Source organism: Moschus berezovskii, chromosome 14 (assembly GCF_049115385.1).
Source record: "Moschus berezovskii isolate FMDL1 chromosome 14, NW_MosBer_1.0, whole genome shotgun sequence".
Taxonomy (NCBI): Eukaryota; Metazoa; Chordata; class Mammalia; order Artiodactyla; family Moschidae; genus Moschus; species Moschus berezovskii.
In genome coordinates, this window is record NC_142473.1 from 80,864,555 (window position 1) to 80,874,889 (window position 10,335).

At 43.0% G+C, this 10,335-nt stretch overlaps 1 protein-coding gene across 8 annotated transcripts in view; it reads right to left on the reverse strand.

Annotated features, from left to right (window-relative positions):
• AMBRA1 (autophagy and beclin 1 regulator 1) overlaps window positions 1–10,335 on the reverse strand; it is a 176,588-nt gene that overhangs the window by 129,025 nt on the left and 37,228 nt on the right. The gene's annotated exons all lie outside the window — the stretch shown is intronic.

Consider the following 10,335-nt stretch of genomic DNA (forward strand, 5'->3'; position numbering starts at 1 on the left):
AGGAAACAACAGAATAAAAAGGCAAACTACAGAACAGGACAAAATGTTTGTAAGCCATTTATCAGATAAAGGGTTAATATCCAGAATATATAAAGAACTCCAATAAGTTAAAAACAACCAAAAACCCAATTTTAAAAAATGGGCCAAGGACTAGAACAGACATTTATCCAAAGAATATATACAAATGGTCAACAAACATATGAAAAGATGCTCAACATCATTTATCATCAGGGAAATGCAAATAATCCACAATGACATATCATCTCATGAATATTGAGATGCAGATCTCCAAAACAACAAAACAAACCCAAAACAGCAAATAGCAATCCCAATGAGGCTATGGGAAGCAGGGCCTCCGGCACACTGTCGGTAGAGCTGTAAAACTGAGCAGCTGCTGACACACAGCACTGCAGTCCCTCAAACAATTGAGACTGTAACTGCCATATAGCCCAGCAATCTCACTTCTGAGTATACATCCGCAGGAACTGAAAGCAGAATCTCAAAGAGACATTCGAACACCCATGTTCATAGCAGAATTATTCACATAGCCAAGGTGTGGAAGCAACCTAAAGGTCCATACATAGATGAATGAATAAAGCAAATGTGGCAAATATACACAACTGAATATTATTCAGCTGTTTAAAAGGAGGAAATCCTCTCATATGCTAAAACATGGAAGAACCTTGAAGACATTAGGCTAAGTGAAATAAACGAATCACAAAAAGGCAAACACTGCATGATTCCACTTATATGAGGATCTAAAGCAATCAAATTCATAGAAAAAGAAAACCGAATTGTGGTTACCAGGGAAAGGTGGGAGGGGGAAATGAGAATTGTTCAATGATCATTTCACTCTTGCAGGGAGAAACAGTTCTAGAGAGCTGCTGTACAGCTCTGTGCATAGACTTAACAAGACTGTACATTAAAAAGTTAAGAGGGTAAACTTACGTGTTTTTTTTTTAATCACAGTAAGAAAAAAGACCCCCCAAATAGGTTACATTTGCCATCAGAACAAAGAAAAGAAGAGGTGAAGTGACCCAAGGAGACAGCAGGGAGATAGAGGAAAACTGAGAAACGTGTATGAACATGTGGAGGGGAGGAAAAAAGCAGAAGAGGCAAAAAGATTCACTCATCACAGTCTGTGATGCAGCAAAGGAAAAGGAAATGTTAACAAGCCGCAACTCTCCTTCGATGACAGGGTCACATTCTCGGCCTTTGACCCCTTTACTATTACAGTCTTCTACTCCTGCTCCTAACTTGATTTTAATTCTCTGGCAGGTTGACATCCAAATCAACCGACCTTTTCACTGAAACCCACGCCTCTGTCCAAGGCTCTCTGCTCACAGGGAGAGGTGCAGGCAGTCTTATCCAAGATTTTATACAAGTCCATCATTAAAGGAAGGTCACTTTCATACTGCATAACCTGACATGACAGAGATCCGCGCACTTAACTGTGTCCCAGCCAGCAAATGAGCTTGGCACCCCTACTTTCCCTCTTTGGAAACAGAGGAGGAGTTTATTAATTGTTGCTATTAAAAGAGTCAGGCAGTTTCTCAGGTGAGGAGGTTGTCGGCATGTCAGCCTACAGCCAGCAGGGGCGCCCTCGAATTAGGCAGGAGGGGTGGGGTAGAGGAGAGAGTCTTGCCATGTCCAGTGCCTCCCCCTGGTGGAGCTAACTGGTAGGGAACTTAGGAAGATGCTTTAGCTAATGAATGCAGTGGAAACCAACACAAAATTGGAATAAAGCAGGAAATGGAAATGGATGAGGTCCATTTTTGTTTTTTTTTTTCCTATAGAATCCAGAAATCTAGATTTATGTAGAAAAAAATGAAATTTTTAGTAATAGTGTGAGTGCCAAACAAATGTATCTGAAGGCTATTCTGCAATCTCTGGGCGAATGTTACAGACCCACCCACTACAGCCAGATGTGCTCATGTGAACACACTGTCAGGTGCTTCCAAGAAGGAGCAGAAGATGTAACTGGAGCTCCCCCCACCTCCACCCCATAAATATATAAGAAGCCCAAGAGGAGGGGGAGAAGCTACCTGCACAGCTCTAATGGGCTGGGACCGATTACAATAAAAATACATTATGCAAACAGAACCCCGTACACCTGGTGTTATCGTCTTCAGCAAAACCTCCAACGCATCCTTTAGAGCGCTACTCTGAGCAGATCCAGTAGAGAAGGGGACCTGAAGCGGGTAAATGAGTACACGGGAAATTGCCACAAATGTGTTTTGCAGTACACATACAGATCCCACCGGAGTCCCTCCAGCACTCCAACACTCCGAACTAACAGAAGTGATTGCATCTCTTCAAGTTCTCCATGTGTATCTACAAAGCACACAGCCTTCCCTACACCACTCAGCCCCAGAGAGAGGGATGGTGGGGGATAATTTATAACCGCCCAACAGGTGCTGATCTGACCTACAGTGGGGGAAGGGCTGTCTGTGGAGCCGACTCTGCCTGGAGGACCTGGAGGCTCACACCCTCCCCCAACACCAGGGCAAGCCTCCTCGCTTGCCAACGATTCCCAAGATAGATATGGAGCAAGGTTAGAAAATCTTGCTTCCGGGCAGAAAGCAGAGGAAACAACGAAATTCTTCCTGCACTTAGGCCTGCTCTTCACTGTCAAAGAAATCTCACAAGAGCAAGTACTTAGGACATCCAGTCCAAAGTACAGACAGAGGGAACAAGTGTGAGAGCCCACGACCTACCTCTTCCGGGACTCTCATTATCATAACGCCTTTTATTACCATAGCACCTGACTCTCTTCCATTCCAAGTCATGTTCACATAAAAGCAGGGATTGGCAAGCCACAGCCTGTCGGCCAAATCTGGCCTGCTGCCTGTTTTTGTACAGCCCATGTGCTAAGAATGGCTTTTATATTTTTAAATAGCTGAAAAACATCAAAGGAAGACTATTTCATGACATGTGAAAATTACATAAAAACCGCATTTGTGTCCATAAGTGAAGCTTTCACTGGCTCGGAGCCACACTCATCCACTTCCGTACTGTCTGCGGCCACTTTCGTGCTACTATGGCAAAGTTCAGCGTTTGCGACAGAGACCATATGGCCTACGCAAAGCCTGAAATATTTACAAGCTTGCCCTTCACAGACAAAAGTCCCAATCCCTGATACAGAAGATACAGCCAGGGATCCCTCAGAATTCAGAGGCTCAAATACAATGTGACTTGGTTGGGCAGATGAGCAGAGAAGGGGGAAAAGATTAACAGCAATGGCCACCATCTCTTCTACTCTATCCTCACCCTCAAACTGCCAAAGAGAGAAATGGGTTTTAACCATCCCTGAAAACAAATAAATATCTAAATGCTACCACCTCATGATGGGGCAACAGATATCTAGATTCTTGGATCATTTAGCAAGGCCAGGAAGACTAGGTGACCCAAAGCCAGTAAGTCAAGTGAATGTCAAAGATGAAACCAAGGTTATGCCTCCCTCGTACACGGCTGTTGGAGAAGAAAAGTACAGGAACACCTCCAGGTGGCAGATGTTTAGAATAAAAAAAAAAGAAAAAGCACAGAAGTCATTGTCAACTTGGAGGATCAGATTTCTGAAAAACCCGGTGGTAGGATTTACTACTGAGAAACTTAAGACTTTTTTTTTTTGGGGGGGGGTGGCCAGGACACAGGATTAAAAGTCCTAATCTATGAATTTACGAATATCTACGAAATTATATTCACTAAAATAGAAAATGTTATTTTATATGTTTTAAATTAGTAGTAATGAATAGAATTTTCAGTTATCATTAACAATGTTCATACTCTTCAGCCCCAGCGACTGAAGTTCTGAAAACGTACTCTCGTCTAGAGGCACCTGCGCAAGTACACAAGGATGCTGCAGCACTGCTTCTGTACACAAAACCAGAAACAACGCAGATGCTATCAACAGAGGACGCAAGCAGGGTACATTTGATTGTGGGAACACTATACCACTGTTAGTGCTATGCACCACTGTGCACATCCATACACATCAACATGGAAAAATGTCCATGACATACTAAGTGAAATATGTAAATGGTGGAATAGTAGACTTAGTATGATCCCATTTTTATAAACAAAGAAAAATGTGTTTTCATTTGCATAGAAAAAAATTCTGAAGTTAACACACAAGTTGTTAACAGTGGTTAGCACTGCAGAGGACATGTACTATAGATAGATAAATCACACGTTTCTATGTTTGATTTGTGACAAACGAATTCGTATTAGTTTTGTGAGCAAAAAAAAAACAAAAACAGGCATCTCACAATTTCCATTTATGATCCCTTGCTCACTACAAAGTTTTCAGGCTCTCCCTTTCTCAGTTTTAATAACATGCTGTCATGGTTGGGGAATGGGGGTGAGGCGTTGCAGATAATATGCCTGCCAAGAGGCTTTATTTATTTATTTGGCAACTCTCATCCGAACATTTAAGGTTCTTCTAATTCTGACACAATCACTGACTCTTGCCTTCAGGTTTTCACCACAGAATCCACACACAAGTTAATCCAAAAGTGTGTGCTGCTGGCCTAACTTTAATTTACCCTATTTAGCAGAGCCTCTTCAGTCTATTGTCAATCAGCAGCCACAGTGACCCTTTTAAAATATAAGATCATGCAACTCCACTTCCCACGGCTTCCCAGATCTCTCAGAGTAGGACGTAACATCCCTTAAACGGCTTAGAAGGCCCGAATAATCTGGTCCCCATCGCCTAACTTCATCTTCTATCACGCCATCCTTTGCTGTGCTCCAGCCAAGCGTTTCAGGGAATTTGACTCGTCCTTCTCTGCCGTGAACATCCTTGCCCCCATCTCTACAGAGGTTTCTCCCTTGCTTGCCTAAAGGAAGAGATGTCTGCTCCTATGTCACCTTACCAGACTTCCTCTGATGACCCCATTTAACACTGCAAACTTCCACCCTAGAAATCCCTATATTTTAAAATATTTTTCTCCATAGAATTTACCACCAACTGGTATACTAGATTTCTTATTTACATGTTTATTTTCTTTCTCCCATTTGAATAAGAGACTTGATGTGGTGTTTAAATAATATATAGTACACCCCACAGGTACTTAGCAAATATTTGTCGATTTATGAATGAATAAACTGACCAGAGTAATTATTTCACCAACCCAGGGTTATATAAAAAGACCCACGCTCCCTCATAGGAGCCTCCTCCTTTAGGGCCTGGGTTTATCTTCCCCTAGCTGCTCTTACTCTCTTAACACTAAGCTGCCTAATTCCACCAAGAGCTTTTTTGATTTCTCAACACCTGGTTCTCCTTCCCAGAAGGACCACGTCAAGACGTGCCCATCCAGATATTAGATTCCCTCGATGAAGAATGCTCCTCTATTCTTTCTCCTCAAATCCTGAACTTCTGAGCAAGAACGTAAAAGTTAGGAAGGGCGTATTTTGACTATCAAAGACAACAAGTCCACCAAATTTTTAGGGGCATAATCACAGAGGTAAAGCAAAACTCTTTCTTAATATAAGGACTCTGCCTCCAGGAAACAACACAAAACCTAAAGTCATTTTAAAACTTAAAAAAAAAAAAGGGGGATTCAGTTTAATAATGCTCAGTTCAGTTCAGTTCAGTCGCTCAGTTGTGTCCGACTCTTTGCGACCCCATGAATCACAGCGCGCCAGGCCTCCCTGTCCATCACCAACTCCCGGGGTTCACTCAAACTCATGTCCATCGAGTCGGTGATGCCATCCAGCCATCTCATTCTCTGTCGTCCCCTTCTCCTCCCGCCCCCAATCCTTCCCAGTCTTTTCCAGTGAGTCAACTCGCCGCATGAGGTGGCCAAAGTATTGGAGTTTCAGCTTTAGCATCAGTCTCAGACCCCCCAAAATGGGGGGAAAAAAAGATGAGAGAACCCATTTTCCTCAATGCCCAAACAGCCAACTTGCAAGCAAACCCAGAGCAAGCTTTCCACAGAGAACTGAAAGAGACATAAAGCAAAATTGGGAAACAGAGCCTTCACGTGTAATTTGAACCGGATCAGGATCAAGTATCCCATCTCTGAGTCTGCAGAGAGTATTTATGGAGAAAAACAAAACACAAGCACTGGCTGGCGGGGACACTAACACCACTGAGCTGCTGCCGGTCCCAGTAACAGGGGCGTAGGAGGCACCTGAGCACTGCACCGAGTGTGCAGGCCTGGGGGTGCCAGCACAGCCAGCCTGAAGGACAGCGGGCCAGGTGCGAGAGGCTGACAGCGGGCCTCAGCACAGACAACACACAGGCTAGAGACACGGCTCAGTGGTGCAACAGCAGAGAACAAATTCCAGGTCACCTGAGCTCAAGTGAGAGACGGCATCTTCACCAAGTACAACTCTAGTTACTCCACTTGGTTTATTCAACAACCACTCACTGAGCCAACAGCTCTCCAGGAGACTAAGGATGCGATATAATGATTTTTTTCTCCTTTACCAAAGAAAAGCAAAAAGGATGTACACCGCATACTGAATCACAGACAACGTAACTTCGACAACTTGAAATTCAATTTGTTGAGCACCTCCTATATGCCAGATACTGTTCCAAGTACAGTAAGGGATACAGGCACGATCACCACCTTTAGGGAGCTCACTGACATGGTTGTGTGTCACGGACACGACACTACAAGGAAGGATCTATGTCCAGACACAAACAGCAAAGAAGAGATGGTGATTATCTGGGGCAGTCAGAGAAGGTTTCCCAAAGGAAAAGGGGCCTCTGGGTTAGGTTCTGAATAAGCTGAGTCTGTTGTTCAGTTGCTAAGTCGGGTCTGACTCTTGATTTTAGATATAGAAAACGCTGCAGACTCAGGTCAGTGGCACAGAACTACTTGAGATGAACCCCTGCATATGTTACAATCACGCTGAGAAGTCTGGTACTTGCCTAATTTCTCGTCTGCCTCCTGCCTCTTGTGAACCAGGACTAGCCCCATGAACACAGCCATTCATGTATTTCCCTCCATCAATGACATTCTGCTGCAGCTTCAAGTAGAATCTCCATGTGACTAGTGCTGAGAGACTAAGGGGTTAAGCAAGTTGTTGGCTCATGAAGCCTCAAGAGGTTTCAGGCTGCTCCAACAAAGCAATCCCCTCACAAAAGTCTTAAAACAACAATAACAACAACACAGAAATCTAATGAAGACTTTCAATTCTAACCTTCTAGGGTCTGGGTCAAATTCTAAGCTTATAACCATGAATGTCTTCACCCAGTCTTCATCTATCATAAGGAAAAAGTACAGATCAAAAGACATCTGTTTTCAGAACACACAGAATTTTGTAGTAAATATTTCAGACCTAAGGCATCACCGATGCGATGGATATGAGTTTGAGCAAACTCTGGGAGATAGTAAAGGACAGGGAAGCCTGGCACGCTGCAGTCCATGGGGGTTGCAAAAAGTTGGACACAACTGAGCAACTGAACAACAAAAGGCCTTGTTACCTATCTGGAGAAGAAATGCAGTAATTTCAGCTAGAGAAGGTTTAGCCCAAATTTGATTCCCCAGTTGTTGAGATTTTAAAAGTGAACTACCCTAATGGAATCACTTTAAAAGGAATAACGAGGACTTCCTGGCAGCTGAGTGGTTACAGCTCTGGCTCCCAATGCAATGGATGCCAGTTCGATCCCTAGTCAGGGAACTAAGATCCCACATGCTGTGCAGCCTAAAAAAAAAAAAAAAAAAAAAAATTGGGGTCTTCCCTGGCGGCTCGGCAGTAAAGAATTCTCCTGCTAATGCAGGAGACATGCGTTCAATCCCTGATCTGAGAGGACCCCAGATGCTGTGGAGCAGTTGAGCCCGTGAGTCACAACTACTGAACCTGTTCTCTAGGGCCCGGGAGCTGCAGCTATTGAAGTCCAAGTGCCCAAGCTCTGCAACTAAAGAAGCCACTGCAATGAGAAGCCTGAGCATGGCAACGAGAGCAGCCCCTGCTCACCACAACTAGAGAAAGCCCACACAGCAACGAAGACCCAGTACCGCCAAAGATAAATACATAAAATTATATTTTAAAAAAAGGGACTTCTTTGTGGTCCAGTGGCTAAGACTCCACACCCCCAATGCAGTGGGGCCTGGGTCCAATTCCTGCTCAGGGGACTAGATCCCACGTGCTGCAACTAAGCATTTGCATACTGCAACTAAAGATCCCAGACTGAAGATGCCCAGTGTGTCAACTAAGGCCCAGCACAGCCAGATAAGTAAAACTAAAAATATTTTTTAAAGAAATAAAAGAACTAATCAATGCAGTTCTAAGGCAAGTAACTAAAACAGTGTTTCTCCCGTGTCCCTATAAACATCACATTGATTACATTTACCCAGTGACAATAATTACAAATGAGCTAGCAGAGCTCCAGTTTCTTACAAAGAAAAGCCCACAGAGGTTTTCACAGAGAAAACTGACGGTTAAAGCATTTGTTTCAAATGAAGAGGAGGAAAGAGTGCCCTCCTTAGGACCCAGGAGTTCTGACTCCCATCTTTGCTACAGGCACCTCTGTAAGTCACTTCCGCTCTCTGTATCTAAGTTTCCGCATCAATGAGAAAAAGAGAGAGACAGAGGCTGGGCAACATAAACTCTACACTGTCTCCAGTTTTAAGATGAAATTTAAAATAATTTTCTCTTTTTCTTAATACCAGCCTTTCAGGGCCACAGGGACTCCTGCTGCAAGGAGCCACAGTATCCTCTTCTTCTCCTGCTAGCTCAAAGGCAATCAGACCCCAAAAGCTTCTCATGGTGAAGCAATGGGCCTGCCATCCAAGTTATAAATTGTAATCTGGAGTCAAGACTATAGAAAAAGTCGCGTTCCACTGCCCATAGGCAAAAGGAGATAAACTGTGAGCTAGTTATCACTGTTAAGTAACACAGAGCTATACTGAAATACACACGCTTTTGCTTCATATTCTCACTATCTGAAAACACTATAGATTGTATCAGTAGAAGCAAGGATCAAAACATGCCTCCTTAGACTATCTCCTACTACAAAGCTGAAGAAGAAACCCCCTCCCTTCGAGCAGACGTGCGCACACGGCAATTACACCTTCTCATCCCTGCCTGCCCAGCGGCAGCAACAGCCCAACAGTGACACCTGCTGGGGAAACCCCAGCAAGGGCCGCCCGACAGCCAGAGAGCGTGGGACCTCCAGAGGCAGGAGGAGCTGCCACTTCACTTAGACCAGAGTGCAAGCTCTCAGCTTATGAGGAAGTGGTGGCCCTTCTTTAATGGGTGTGCACTTAGAATATTTTATATTATACCTCACTTCTGAGGAGGCTGTCAACCTTCATGGTAACTCATCTCGTTCAAGCTCATCTGAAAAGAAGCAACTCCATAAATAATGTATCCAAACACTGTATTAATACACTATTTTACAATGAGAACCATTCATCTGTATATTTTGAATTTAAAAAGCATATATATAATTATTTACAGCAAGATGACAAGGGGTTTCATCTTCTGCAACATGCGTTTTCTAAATACTTGAACTCTTTTTATTTAAACCACAAATATACACTACCTCTTGTCTACAAAAATTTCTGATAGATCTTTAATACTAGTTTCAGGGTTTTAAATGGCATACATTATTAAGAAGTGACTATTAATATTTTAGTCACATGTGGTTACCTATGTAGTTCCTCAGATCACACTTGTCACATTTCAAACGCTCAACAGCCATATGTGGATGGTAGATATTATACTAGATGGCACAGATACAGAACATTTTATTAGACAGCACTGCTCTAGAAACACATTGGAGTACTTTGAAACAAAATTATATGATGTCTGTATGGAAAGGAAGGGTAGGGGGTACAGACGAAAGTGTTGAAAATTTCTGGAGTTAGGTGATAAGCATATTATGGGAGCTCATTTATACTACTATTCTCTATTTTTATATGTTTGAAGATTTCTGTAATCAAAAAATTAAAAGAAAGAAAACCTAAAAATGTTTCACCTAAAAATGAGATTATCACTTTAAGAAATACACCACAGAGGGCAGATTGGAAAAATCTTTTTTATGCACACCAGAGTTCAAATTTCCATTCAGCAACCTACTGTGTGACCTTTAACAAGAAACTTGACTTCTCTGAGCCTCTCTTTCCTCAACTTAAAGATGGGAAATTTAATACCCACTTTGCACAGAGCTACTCTAGAAATTAGAAATAATGCAAAAATAGAACACAGGAGTAGGCTCTCAGTAATCGGTATCTCTAACTATCATCAAGCAGTACAGTTTGTTTTAAATGACTCAGGTATTTCTCAGCACAGCAGCACGTGAAGAGTGTTCTGCGAGAACAGAATGAACGAAGGCTAACCACAAGCCCAGCGCCAGTGCACCAGGAACTGCGAGCCTCT